The sequence below is a fragment of the Zalophus californianus genome, chromosome X, assembly GCF_009762305.2.
Source record: "Zalophus californianus isolate mZalCal1 chromosome X, mZalCal1.pri.v2, whole genome shotgun sequence".
Taxonomy (NCBI): domain Eukaryota; kingdom Metazoa; phylum Chordata; class Mammalia; order Carnivora; family Otariidae; genus Zalophus; species Zalophus californianus.
This window is the reverse complement of record NC_045612.1, coordinates 11,448,066-11,463,892: the sequence shown is the minus strand read 5'-3', so window position 1 is coordinate 11,463,892 and position 15,827 is coordinate 11,448,066.

Below are 15,827 nucleotides of genomic sequence, written 5' to 3'. Positions count from 1 at the left end.
GGATATTATTTTGTCAATAATAAGAAATAAAGTACTGATACATGCCACAGTATGAATGATCGTTGAAAAAGTTATGCTAAGTGAAAATCAGACACATAAAGCCACGTATTATGATTCCATTTTATGAAATGACCAGATTTCAGAAATGAAACTGTAAGTAGATTAGTGGTTGTCTAGGTCTGGGGGAATGGGGTAAATGGAGAAAGATTGCTAATGGGTATGAGGTTTCCTTTTCAGGTGATGAAAATGTTCTAAAAGTAGTGTTGATGATTGGGGCACCTGGGTGGCTCAGTCAGTTAAGCATCCAACTCTTGGTTTCCACTCAGGTCATGATCTTGGTGTCGTGAGATCCAGCTCTGCGTTGGGCTCCATGCTCAGCACAGAATCTGCCTGAGATTCTCTCCCTCTGCTCCTCCCCCTGCTTGCAATCTCTCTCTCTCTCTCAAATAAATAAATTAAATAAATAAATAAAATAAAAGTAGTGTTGATGGTTGCATAACTCTGTAAATATACTAAAAACACTGCACAATTTAAAAGGGTAAATTTTATGGTATTTTAATGGCATTTCAATAAAGCTTTTATTAAAAATCTAAAATTAGGCGTGCCTTGGTGACTCAGTTAGTTAAGCGACTGACCCTTGATTTCAGTTCAGGTCATGATCTCAGGGTCGTGAGATTGAACCCCACATCGGGCTCCATGCTAAGCAGGGAGTCTGCCTGAGATTCTCTCTCTCCCTCTGCCCCTCCCCACCACACACACTCACTCTCTCTATCCCTCTCTCTCTCAAATAATAAAAAGTAAATCTTTAAAAAAATCTTAAATTAATGAGTGTGTCTATCCTTCTAAGACAACTTGTTCTGATGTCCCTATATTCTTGGGTTAGATTTTCTTCTTTGGATTAAGATTTCTTTTTGTGGTTTATCATTTTTAATGGAGAGGTCACCTGTTTGGGAACTTGTTTTAAATCATACATGTCTCTCCACACTAGGCATGTCATCGTTCCCTTTGCCAGACAGTCTTGGGTTTTAAGACTCCAGAGACTCTTTGTGAGTGGCTTGGAGCTCTTTATTTAGATACTGCAATTCTAGTCACCATGTCTTCATGTGGCACAGGCTGAGTTCCCAATCTTATGGTAGCATTTAGTGTCCTTTTGTAGGACAGGCAACCTTGGGGGTATAGTTATATCTTCCCCTGAATATGGGCAGAGAGTTCAACTCTAGGGTCTGGCTTCATGAAGGAAGCCAGGTTTTGCTATCTCACCACTTGAGGGATTAGTTCAGTCTCTGTTAGCACAGGACATTAAAACCCTGGCCCCCAGTTCTTGTTTCTGATCATGGCTTCCTGTAATCTTTCAGCTTCAGCCAGTGTTCTGGCCCATGGATAGTCGACCTTTGTATTTAATACAGTTAGGCATTCTTAAAAAAGAAAACAAGCATTTTTCTAGATTTTCAGTGAAGGAGGAGGTTTTAATATGTGTTCAGTCACTGGAAAACTAACCAAGGGTAGGAACATGGAGCTAGAATTTATCTAATATAAAATAGTTACTATGAAATAGTGTGCATGTGCTAACAATGTTGTTTAGGTCTGGTTACTACTAGTGAAGCTGAACATTTTCATGTATCTTTGCTAACATTTTATAGTTCATTTTAATGAATTAGCTTTGTATAACCTTTTCCTCATTCATCTCTTTGCAACTTGGTTCTTTATCAGGTCTTATGAGCTCCAAATGTTCACTTTGCTTTTTTGCCATTTAATTTTTAATTTAGTTTTTTTAATGTTCAAAGTAGTTTAGTTGTTAATGAAATCTGTTAGTCTGTTTTGTGATTTCCTCTTTTAATACTGACTCTTTAAATACACACACACACGCGCGCGCGCGCACACACACACACACACACACACACACACACACACGAAGAGATTAGCAAATGATCCCCATGTGGTGTTTGGGACAGGTCAGGAAGCAAAGAAGTTTTCAAAACAGGACCAAGCACTGGGCAGCACTTACGGTGTTTAACAACTTGTCGTTTGCTAGAATGAAAACTGAATAATGCTAATAATCCCCCTTGTGCAGATGCACTTGTGATCAAATTTGGTATTTATCATGGTCACAGTGAAATAGGAATACATTTCTTTGAGGTCTCTTAAAGGTGCTATGGATTCTTGAATTTGAATCTGACTGTCAATCATCAATTTTTTTCTCTCATCATATTTCCATTTTCATACCTCAAAGGAACTACCATGGATGCACAAAGAATGAAGTTTCACTGGCATGTTGCAAAAGTTGGCATCAACACAGACCGCAACTGAGAAACAAAGAAATGGGACTTGAGCGACAGCTGAGATGTGTTCTATTAATATTTAAATTGAGTTTCTCATTGGAGACATGTCTAGACTGGTTGACTTTTTTAAAGAAACAGACTAAAACTAATTTTACTTCACTGCTGAGCATTTCTTCAGCAAAACTATATAATTTTCTTTCTCTTTCTTTTGTCAGTTTTTATTTATCTTGCTTGACGCCTCAAAATAGTCAATAGCTTCTTATTGCACAAAAGAGAAGTCAAATTACTTATCATAGTATTCGGAGTCATTTATAATTTGGCCCAAACCATTTTCCTACTATTATCTTTCTAAATAATAATAATGGTGATAATAATAATAGTTCATTTTACTAAAATTTACTTACAATGTGTTATGAATTTGTGTAAGCCCATTACATACATGATCTAATTCAATCTTCACAACAAACTTCCTATGAGCTTCCATTTTTAAGATGAGGAATTTGAGGCTCAAAAGGGATAGGTAATGTGCTCAAGGTTAGATAGTCAGTTTGTCTTGTAGCCAGTCTGTCTTGTTCCCCAGACAGTGCATTTACTCTCATATTTCTGATAGCCAGGCCAGGCCGCAGTGGCCTATGTGCCATGACTTGAATACCTCTATTTCAAAAGTCCATATGTCTGCATGTCTTTTTCTCTAGCCCTTGTATGCCTTAACACTCCATACCTACAGATCAAATCTTTCTCGTTTTTTTTACTTCAGTGCTCTTTTTAGATGCTGATAACTTCCACACTAGAACACTTGAATCCAAATAAATGTTTACTCTTATATGTGCCCTTGGAATTTTGCTTGTCTTCACAGTTAGTGCATTTTCATCTGTTTATTATTACTATTATTACTACTGCTTGCTCCTAAGTTCATCTCCCTTATTAGTCATTACTTTCTAAGCTCAAAAGCTGCTCACATAGGAAAACCTCAGAACCACACCAGGTTAGGGCTTGAAAGAAGGGATCTTAGAGATCATCTCTTCAACTCCTTCCCACTTCACAGATGGAGAAATTGGACACCAGGGGAACTGACTTGCATTAGATTATACATCTTATCAACTATAAAACTAGCAATGGAAGCCAAGTCCCTGTACCACAGGACATTGCCTTTTTTGTCTACATACCAGGGCAAGTCATTTACTCTCTTAAGACATTTTCAAGAGTACACAGCCCCTGCCTGTGAGCATCATGAATGCTGTGGAACTAGCAGCATGGCCTAGCCATATCAGTCTACTCCCATATCCACATGATCCTGACTTGACGCATTCTGACTCCAATTTCAGATTGTTTTCCAATTCATTTGCAGTATCCTTCCATGCCACTTATCATTCATGTCACTGTTTTTCTCTCAAATCAAATGAAAATGAATCCACAGACTTGTCATAGGATCTGAGTGGGACACAGCCAAGTATTGGTATCAGGGGACCCTGTGTTGGACAACAGCTGGTGTTTAGGAATGATGACTTTTTCAAACTCCTCTCTCCAGAGGAATTTGTGCCAAGAATTCTGTAGTTTCTCATTTAATTCCTGTGGCCTGTGGCCAATAGATAACTGAAAGTTGTAAGTTAAGCAAGATTTTTGTATCTGCTAATCTTGATGTATTTATCACACCCAGCCCATATTTGCATTGGTCTTCATAAGGTATGAGTTAACCATGTTGCCTGAACTACCTTTCTCCAGACCTCTGAATCTAGCAACTTTCAAATAATATTTTTTTGTGTAGTTTTCTTAGGTGAATATTTCTTTATCATTAAGACACTGCCCACCACTCCTGTTAAGTGCTACCAGTTCTAGCCAAGGATGATATTTCCTTTGTGTAGACAGATTCAAAACAGAATGATCCAGATATAGCAAATGAATCCCTTTATACAAATGATTATTAAAACACTCTGAAAAGGAAGAGTGCAGTTACAATATTTTTATTAATCTACCTACTAAGATCTCTAAAAAGCATTGATTAGAGATTTAATGCAAATCAAATTTCATAATGAACATAATGTTCAGTTTTTTATTTCCTCATTCTTATCTTTGTTGATTTAGAATACCATATATGAGAGAATTTGGAAATAGAGCCAATAGCTTCAATAGTACTGTGATTTCTGTAAGATAACATACCATTTACAGATTGAGTCACCCATGAGAAATGTTTCTATAACAATTTATAAAAATATGGTAACAAGAAAAAAGCCCTCCAACTAGGTCAAATACAGTAGTCATGTTTACCTATGTATATCTTTATTTACAAAAGAAGACAGATGTACACACATATACACACAAGATAGAAAATATTTCATGTAAAATCTGCTGAGAAATTCTTGGCCTTTTATTCACAAAATAAAAGAACAATCTGTAGGAAAATACTTAGATAATATATTACTGTGTAGAATTAACTTATTGAACATTTCTATGGATCAGGCTTCTATAATTTTGTAGCAAATATTTTTCCTTAAAGCTAAGGACTTATGGTAATTTTATGAAATTGGTATGTAAAGGAAGTCTAAACTTTTTACAATACTCAAGTGACTGAGTACTTGCATTGTGTTTGGTTCTATGCTAGGTGCTGAAGGGGCTACAAGGCTATATCATGCATGAAAATTGTCTTCAGAGAATTTACCATCAAATTAGGAAGACTTTCAGTGTGGTTATTCTGGATGACTTTCTTGTGAGATGCCACTAGTGGACACCTCCGAGCTCCTTCATTCCAAAGTAGTCATTTAAGTGAAGATGGAACTAAATTAATTTCTTTTTTTTTAAAGATTTTATTTATTTATTTGAGAGAGAGAGAATGAGAGATAGAGAGCACGAGAGGGAAGAGGGTCAGAGGGAGAAGCAGACTCCTTGCCGAGCAGGGAGCCCAACGTGGGACTCGATCCCGGGACTCCAGGATCATGACCTGAGCCGAAGGCAGTCGCTTAACCGACTGAGCCACCCAGGCGCTGGAACTAAATTAATTTCTGCAACAGGTTTCCATTAGCCAGCTATTTGGCTTCATCAAAATAAAATTTCCATATTTTTCTTTAATTTGAATTACCTCATAAACTACATTGCTTAAGGGCATAAGCAAAAAGGAAATTAACATTCTTTATCACTTCCTTAATCAAAGCTTGCATAGAACCAATCTTATACATAGTTCATCACAAAATAAACATTCCGGATACAATAAGAGAAGGGTGCATTTGATTTTGAATATGATAATAAGTTATTCAATAAATATTGAAATAATAATTTTTAAGTCATTGCAGTTTCCCCATTTGTGGCAAGTGAACCATATCTAGCTGTTCTGTCTTCTGACCAGATTTCTCCAATTTCAGTAGTCAGTTAGGCTTCAGTTATTGATGTGTTATTTGATTATTTTCTTGCTTAAAAAATCATACATGTTACACATGAAATCAATGCAAAGTAAGCTGAGGTAATTATCCTATTTTAAGTTATACCATACTGGCAAAAACGATCTGCAGAGACTTTATAGTACAAAAAGTACATAAAAATAAAGACCCAGAGGATAAGAAGTTGTCGGTAATTAATTTAGCATTTCTCAAAATGATGTTCCTCAGATTTAATTTATTTTAAGCTAAGATATATTAATATTTTTTTGAAAGGACAAGACAGTAGAAGAAAAGAAATGGCAAAATAAGCTTGTAAACAGTGTAGGACTTTTCTGAGCTGTAATGGTAATATACACAGAAAAGGTATAAGGGGTAAATAAAGCATTTGACTACATGACCCCCATCCCTTTTAAAGCAAATATTATCAAGTACTATCTAAGGCAAAGGATGACAAACGTTTTCTGTAAAAGGCCAGATGCACTTGATAGGCATTATGGTTTTTTCACAACTACTAAACTCTTATAACACAAAAGTAGCCACACACAATATGTAAAAGAATTGGCATCACTATGTTCCAATGAAAATTTATTTATAGACAATGGCAGGGTTTTTAAAAAGATTTATTTATTTATTTTTGAAAGAGAGTGGGGGAAGGGGTAGAGGGAGAGGGAGAGAGAGAGAATCTCCAGCAGACTCCTTGCTGAGCACAGAGTCCAACGCAGGGCTCCATATCAGGACTCCGAGATCACGACCTGAGCCGAAATCAAGAGTTGGACGCTTAACCGACTGACCTACCCAGGTGCCCCAGTGGCAGATTTTTTAAAAAAAACTGAAAAGACACCTTCCATTTTCAAGTGGTTATTCACATGGGCCTTAGAGTCAGAGAAATCTGGATTCAGACCTAGCTTCTACCATATATAAGGTATAAGCCCTTAAATAAATCACTTTACCAACCTAAGCTTCTGCTCTCAGTGCTAAAAACCAGTACCTACCATATAAGAATGTGGTGAGAATTAAATAAGCACTTAGCACAGTGCCTGAGACCACTCAGTAAGTGTTCAATAAATTGTCATCCGTGTGTGTGTGTGTGTGTGTGTGTGTGTGTGTGACACATGGTGAGTTTTCATTGAGTATAATCAATGTAACGGATTTATTAAGAAGTCTCAACTCAGTGGAGAATAAACAAGCAAGGGTTTTGCTTTTTTCAAACACTGCTTTTGATCTTGATTCCCATTCATAGATGCTATCTTAGGTAGATTCCATAACTTTCTGGTTACTTTCAGCCCAACAGAGTTTACAATTTCAGTCTCTACCTCAATTCAAATCTAGTTTCATCTCTCTCTGTCCTATAGCAGATCATATTCTGGAGGTGGAGTTTGAAGTCATATATCCCTGGAGATGGAGAGGAGACAGTAGTCTGCTGTTTTACCCCGTCCTTCACCCTACCTTTAGGCTGGTCCAGGGACACTACCTCTCCCTCTGTTTCCTGAGTCTGGGTAGGTGCATGGAAAACATCCCTGGTCTTACTCCGGTTTGGTCTGCTTTCATCTAGGGGTGGCCTAATCTACTATTGTAGTCTTCCCAGAGTTAACGTGTATAGTTTCCCTTGGGTGTTCTTCCACCTTATCTAAGCTCCTTGGTCATGTAGAATCTCCTTAGAAAGGGATATCCATATCCATATTTTGAGACTTAAGTTTATAACATCTTCCAAGAGAGACAATTTGTTTGCTTATGGCCAGTGGATTACCAGGGATTATGATGATTGGAAGCTGGGCATCAATTCACTCTCCCTCCTATATTACAGCTTTTATTTAGTGTGTGTACATATGTAGTAAATATAGTGTGTGTGTGTGTGTGTGTGTGTGTGTGTGTGTGTGTGTATTTTCTAGTTGTTCTTAGAGGAAGGTTAGTTCCAAATCACTTAGTACACTATTTTCAGAAGTAGAATTCTCTTAATAACTATCCTGTTTTAATTATATGTTATTGTTTAGTAAAGCAAATTCCTTATCCCTTGTTATTTTAGAATCTCTTGCCTAATCTCATGATTATTTTTCCACATGAAATTTAGGATCATTTTGTCAAATTATAAAATGAAATTACATTGCATTTATTGATTTATTTAGGGAGAGATGACAGTGTTTTACTAGGATTTTATTAGGGTATGACTTGAAAAAATAATAATTTTAGCCCCCTACTTTCAATTTTATATCAATTATTTTTATTTTCATGACATTTTAAATACTAATATGCCTAATTTATTACTTTCTGCATGAAACTAATGGATGGAGCCTTTTTAAAAGAACATATGATAAATGTATTTCCCTATTCCTTATCTTATGTCTTTTAAATCAGGAACTAATGTTGAATTTTATGCATGACCTGTCTTTTAATTTTCCTTTAACTAATGTTTATTTTATGTCTATTAGATGCCAGACAATCATGTATTGTAGGTATCACAATGAACAAAAGAGAGAGAAACAATTTCCAGGATTTAATGAAAATTATGACCTGTGTTACTCAGGGTCCTAGCAAGAAACAGATGACACACTCAAAAGGGATAATTCAAGAGATTATGATGAACAAAGATGCAAAGATATGGGCAGGATCAAGAAAAACGAACTCTGGGAAAGCATACCTGGGTCAGCGAGATTGTAAAGTTACCAGTATCCATGTGTGTTCAGGTGATGTTGCCTGATTCTTTTATCGTCAAGTTTTTCAACAATTCACCTAATGATTTTACCATTAATTGGTTATGCCAGGATATATCATTCCTTTAGGGGTCAAAAAATGGAGATTTTCTCACTCTATATTGCTCTTGAATTTATCAGTGTATACTCTTCTATAAAGAAGCACTCTATTATTCATTATTTGGTTATCCTGAAATATAATCGATCTGGAAAAAGAGGGTAAGTGCTTCATTTTTCCTGTTATTATTCATCAGTTTTCAGAACAATGAGTTACTGACTTAGCAACTTTAAGTGTTATCTAATGAATTTTTTATCATTATGGATTTATATATTTTTATATTTGATATTTTAGTCCATTATAGTCATTATTGCTCAATTTGTGCCATTTTTTTTTCTTTTTTGGCCAGTGGGAGATCCACCAAGTTCTATATTCAGATTTTACTGAACTTGAAATTGTGTTCCCTTTTGAATTATACTCACTCCTGATATCTACCCCTTTTTAGATACTGTATTTTGCTACTAGATTGCTGGGATACTACATGAACACTCTTGAATGTTCTAGTCTCTGGCCACACATTTGACAGCATCCATTGACTAACATTCCAAGTTATCACCAATTGACTCTGGTTCAGTTCTATGTTGTACATGCCACTTAACTGAGATTTGTTTTTCAGTAGTTTTCCATTGTCTCTAAATTCAGTCTATACTCAACTGGTATGGAACTTAGAGCCCTCCATGATTTGTCCTCAAAGTCATTTCCCATTTTTACTTTGCCCCACCTCATTGCTGCTCATTTGCCTTTCTTGGCCTCTGAAAAGACAACTCTATATTGGATCCCACCTGTAAATCTAGGTTCATGGCAGTTTCTGAGCTAATTTTGGGAAGGCTAAGTAGAGTTTGAAATCAAAACAGTAGGAGATGTGCTTGAATTTTTTGTCAATTTATCTAATTCCCTTTGTTCTCGTTCTAAGCTCTCACCATGGGAGTACTGACACTTATTGGGTTTCCTAGGTGGGTCTAGCTCTCAAGAAGAGACTGCTATCACCAGAGTAATTCATGTCCTATTCCTTTTTCAGTTATATTTCTCATTATAATCAAGTTCCTGGCATTCTCCTTGTAGGTGGCTTTCTATATTATATCCTTTACATAGGCTATAGGGAAAGTCTATTGGGAATAGATGTCTCAACTACAGTGTCTAATTACTATCACAGTTCAATTTATCACTGTAAATGAATCATTTGTCTTCCTGGTCAGTCTTGTGAGCCAAGGCATTGTGAATCTACCCCTTAAGTAACAAGCCCACTGTAGATGTGCTGACAACTCAAATCTATGAGTGGACAAGGCTGAGGGCTAGATCTCAGACCTTGGCAACACTGTAATGAATGTATCACTGTGAGGCAGTCAGCAGTCTTTCCCCTGGTGACATAAGTCTTTGTGTTGGCTTCATCACCATTTGTCTTGTTTGAACTTCTGCAGGTACAATTTGCAAGGGCCCACAGATTAAATTATGATGTAATGCAATCATTTTACTTTACAGATGAAAAAACTGAAGCCATAGAAGGGAAGAATGTGTCCCAAGATCACAAAGAGACATGGAGAGTTCATGATTCATTTCAGGTCTCTTGATGCTCAGTTGAACATTCTTTTTCTTGTTTAAATGGTTCCAGATGGATAAAAAAGCACTTTCCTATTCTCACTGGGACTTCATATATATATTTAGGGATTATAAAACTCAATGCCTGAGACCTTACAAATCATCTAGTCTACTGTTTCTTTCTTAACAGGGATCTATGGACTGGATACATTAGAATGACCCCTAGGGATTTCCATTCTATGGGAGTAGGATTGAGATAAAAGACTGTATTTTCATAAATTTCCCAGGAGATTCTCCTGCACAGAAAGACTTGGAAAATTTTAATCTAATACAACTTACTTTTACACATGAATTAGCAAAGGCCTAGAAAGGAGAGGGAATCTTCTCTTTGTATATAATTTCTTACTTAGGGGTTGGAGTCCCATCACACTTGACTCTTCATCAGTTATTTACAGCTCCAGCACTACAGACTATGTGTACAGATTGGAGCCTTTCAATGTAAAAGATCTATGTTAAGGAAGTCAAAAAAGTAGCACAGTATCCTAGAGTAAATCCTAGAGCAGATAGATATTCATTCCCAAATATCATTTGAACAGAAGTGTTTTCTGCTTCCATTGCTGCTACCTACATAATTTATGCTGTTGGACGTATTCAAAAAGGCAGAAAGCTCCAATTAGAATAAGGCAATAGCAAACATTGTCATACTGAATTTAGAGAAATAACAATAGATGAGGTCATTACGTCAAAGTTGAATGCACTTTGCAAATATAATCAAGTTCTGAAGGGCTCCCCTGCAGATTATTCAAGGCTTTGTAGATTGTTCTCAGCGACATACCAGGATTAGGAATGTGGATGTACTTTAATATTATGGGCAGTTCTAGAGCTGTAACTTTAACCCATCTCAGGGGTTCATATACCTATTTCAATTGTCTATGCCAATAACTCCATAGGTGTATATTTATACATTGTTTTCCTTAATTATATCAAGCACTTATACATGCCAGGCACAACCATAAAGCATTTCATAGTCAGATAAGGGAATAAAACAACTCATATAGGTCTGAAATAAGAGATAAAGTCCACTAACTGTTGTACGTGTTCAGAGACAGGAACTATCATACTCAGTGTGTGGGAAATAATGGGAAAGATTGATGACATATGAGGTAGGCCTTGGAGAATGAGTAGTGGAGGGAAAAGGAGGGGAGGGAGAGACAGTGGGGAGAGAGGAAGAGAGGAAGGCAGGAGAGACAGAGAGATTGAGTAGAGAATATAAGCATTCATTCTGGCATAGGGAACTATATGAACAAAGCTATGGATACAGTGGTGTGCAAAATATATTAGGTCAGACTAACTCAGAGATTTATACTTTGCATAACTTCTTTGAAAGGCTATTTCTACCCTCTTAGTTCCTTTAAGAAACTTTCTTTTTTTTTTTTAATTTATTTGTCAAAGAGCGAGAAAATAAGCAGGGGGAGTGGCATGCAGAGGGAAAAGCAGGCTCCCTGCTGAGCAAGGAGCCCGTTGTGGGACTTGATCCCAAGGATCCTGGGATCACGACCTGAGCCAAAGGCAGACGCTCAACCAACTGAGCCACCCAGGCATCTGTCTCAAGAGCATTTCAAATTAAAACTCCTGTCCTCTATGTATTAATAAAGTGTAATGGCTTTAATAGATTGGTGGTAAACAGGCAGGTGTACAATAACATTACCTATAGGCCAAATATAGTATTGAGAGAAGCCTAGAACTCTGATAATGACATTATAACATGAAGGGTGGGAAAAAGGAACAGAAGGTTTGGAATCAGAGGGACAGGACTTGAGCCTCTTCCCCGCCACCAATTAGTGGTATGATCTTGGGTTTTTATTCAATGTCTTTTGGACCTCACCTTCTTTATAAAGAGTGTGAAAATGCCTCTCCTTTCTAGCTGTCCACATTGCTGTAATGACAAATATGATAAGTGAAAAATTAGGTGTCAATACAGAATATGATTATTACTAGCAGTTATAATGGTAGTTTTAAAATTTTGTATCATTTAAAGATTTTCATATATATGGCAAATGATTTTTTTCATTCTTTTTCAAAGCATTAATCTTGTAATGTCAGAAATAAATTTCTAAGATGAGTCACTGGTATAAAGATCGCATTCTCGGGGCGCCTGGGTGGCTCAGTCGTTAAGCGTCTGCCTTCGGCTCAGGTCGTGATCCCAGGGTCCTGGGATGGAGCCCCGCATCGGGCTCCCTGCTCAGTGGGGGGTCTGCTTCTCCCTCTCCCACTCCCCCTGCTTGTGCTCTTTCTGTCTCTCTCCCTCTCTCTCTGTCAAATAAATAAATAAAATCTTAAAAAAAAAGATCGCATTCTCTTTTTTTAATTTAATTTAATTTTATTATGTTAGTCAGCATAAAGATTGCATTCTGATTTATAAATCCTTTCTGGATGGCTTAGAGACGTTTAACTGTTAATAGGGATATGAAAGGTCAGAAGGCTGAATCACTGGTGGGAAAAAGAATCAGTATTTGTGCATTGATCAGACTTTAGTAGCCAATATTATCTGCCTGTAGGAGCTGGACACAGTGACTCTCCTTGCATCCTTTGGGTTCACATGTATTCCTATTATCACTTAACCCCTGAAGCTGATTTTAGAAAGGTGACTTTTGTTACTCAAGACCACTGCAAACAAACTCCCATTTCTAAGGCATCAAGCCAGAAGTGTTGTCGTGAGGGCATTATATTATGTTATCTGCCAAATATGTTAAAAATATTTTTTTCTCAGTAATTTGCTTTTGGTTTTGTTGATGTTATTGTTTTTCTAGAGAGAGCAGCTACTGTCCTTAATAAAACAAAGAACATTCTCAAGCAACCAACAAAGAAAGAAACGGAACTAGTCAACAAATATTTGGAAGCATGTTCACTCTCACTAATAGTCAAAGAAATAGAATATACATCACTGAGATATTGTTTCAACCTATCAAAATGGAAAATATTTAAAAGTAACTGGGAAAAGGGACACCTGGGTGGCTCAGTGGGTTAAGCATCTGCCTTCAGCTCAGGTCATGATCCCAGGGTCCTAGGATTGAGACATCCCGGGATCCTGGGGTGGAGCCCTGCATCAGGCTCCCTGCTCAGCAGGGAGTCTGCTTCTCCCTCTCCCTCTGCCCCTCCCCACTGCTCATGATTTCTTTCTCTCAAATAAATAAACAAATTTTTTTTAAAAAGTAACTGAGAAAAGTAACTGGGCAAATTCATAACATCCTACAATGTAGGAATACTTAAATGAAATATGGTAGAATTAAAATATGTTCAAAAAATAGATGGAATGAAGGAGTAGTCACTACAAAATATATGAGAAATATCAAACATAATCAATGATCTGAAAGGAGATGTAGTGAAAAGTTTGTGGCAGTCATTTCTGAATGGTTGTGCTATAATTTTTTTTAGTTTCCAAATTTTCTCCAATGAATATTACTATGATTATTAGTAAAAATTAAAAAAAGAAATATGTGCATATGTACTCATACATTCATGCACATTTAAAAATCATCTTCTAGAGTTGCTTGTTTCTGTTATATTGAATGTATAATCTACCCCATATGACAGCCACAGATAATTAAAAAATTATCTCATTATGGCAATGAACACTTCACATGAGACTAGCCTCTTAACAAATTTTAAGTGTACAATACATTATTGTTGACATAGGTACAATGTCGTAGAACAGATCTCTAGAGTTTATTCATCTTATTTAACTGAAACCCTTATGCCTATTGATTAATAAATGCCATTTTTCCTTCCCCCACCCTCTGGTAACCACCATTCCAGTCTTTGATTTTATGAATTTGACTGTTTTAGATACTTCATGTAAGTGTAATCACACAGTACTTGTCTTTTTGTGTCTGGCTTGTTTCTCTTAATATAATGTCCTCAAAGTTTATCCATGCTGTGGCATATTGCAGAATTGCCTTCTCTTTTAGGGCTGAATAGTATTCCATTGTATGTATGTACTACATTTTCTTTATCCATTCATCTGTCAGTGGAAGTTTAGGTTGTTTCTAGAGCTTAACTGTATCATAAGTGCAAGCGTAGTGCTATAATGATCATGGGAGTGCTAATATCATTTATAGATCTTGATTTCAATTCTTTTGGATCTATACCCAGAATTGGAATTGCTGGATGTATGGTAGTTCCATTTTTAATTTTTTGAGGACCCTTCATACTGTTTTTATTTTTTTGATGTAGTGTTCCATGATTCATTGTTTGTGTATAACACCCAGTGCTCCATTCAAAACGTGCCCTCTTTAATACCCATTACCAGGCTAACCCACCCCCCACCCCCCACCCCCCTCCCCTCTAGAAACCTCAGTTTTTCATACAGGCTTTACCATTTTGCTTTCCTACCAACAGTGGCAAGTGTTCCAATTTCTCCACATCCTTGCCAACATGTTATAGTTTCTGCTTTGTTTTTTGATTTTTTGTTTTGTTTGTTTCTTTTTTAAAATAATGGCTGTCCTTTCATGTCTTCTGCCCATTTTTTAATTTGATTATTTGTTTCTTGGGTGTTGAGTTTTCTAAGTTCTTTATATATTTTGGATATTAACCCTTTATCAGATAGGTCATTTGCAAATATTTTCTCCCATTCCATAGGTTGCCTTTTAGTTTTGTTGATTGTTTCCTTCACTGTGCAGAAGATTTTATTTTGATGAAGTTCCAATGGTTTATTTTTACTTTTGTTTCCCTTGCCTTGGGAAACATATCTAGTAAGAACTTGCTACAGCCGATATCATAGAGGTGACTGCCTGTGTTCTCCTCTAGGATTTTGATGGTTTCCTGTCTCACATTTAGGTCTTTTATACAGTTTGAATTTATTTTTGTGTATGATATAAGAAAGTGGTCCAGTTTCATTCTTTTGCATGTTTCTGTCCAGTTTTCCCAACACCATTTGTTGAAGAGACTGTCTTTAATCTACTGGATATTCTGTCTTGCTTTGTTGAAGATTAATTGACCATGTAGTTGTGAGTTCATTTCTGGGTTTATCTATTCCAAAGAAAACATACATATGGCTAACAGATACATGAAAAGATGCTCAACAACATCATTATCAGGGAAATACAAATCAAAACTCCAATAAGATATCACCTCATACCAGTCAGAATGGCTAAAATTAACAACACAGGAAACAACAGGTGTTGGCAAGGATGCAGAGAAAGGGGAACCCTCTTACACTGTTGGTGGGAATGCAAACTGGTGCAGCCACTCTGGAAAACAGTATGGAGGTTCCTCAAAAGTTAAAAATAGAAATACTCTATGACCCAGCAATTGTATTGCTATGTATTTATCCAAAGGATACAAAACTAGGGGCGCCTGGGTGGCTCAGTCTTTAAGCATTTGCCTTCAGCTGGGTCATAATCCCAGGGTCCTGGGATCAAGCCCCGCATCGGGCTCCCTGCTCAGTGGGAAGCCTGCTTCTCCCTCTTCCACTCCCCCTGCTTGTGCTCTTTCTCGCTGTGTCTCTCTCTGTCAAATAAACAAATAAAATCTTAAAAAAAAAGGATACAAAACTAGTGATTCGAAGGGACACATGCACACCAATGTTTACAGCAGTGTTATCAACAATAGCCAAATTATGGAAAGAGCTCAAATGTCCTTCGACTGATGAGTGGATAAAGAAGTGTGATATACATATAATGGAATATTACTTGGCCATCAAAAAGAATGAACTCTTGCCATTTGGAATGACGCAGATGGAACTAGAGAGTATTATGCTAAGTGAAATAAGTCAGGCAGAGAAAGATCAGTACCGTATAATTTCACTCATATGTAGAATTTAAGAAACAAAACAAATGAACATGATGGGGGCGGGCAGAGAAAGGCAAACCAAGAAATAGACTTTTAACTGTAGAGAACA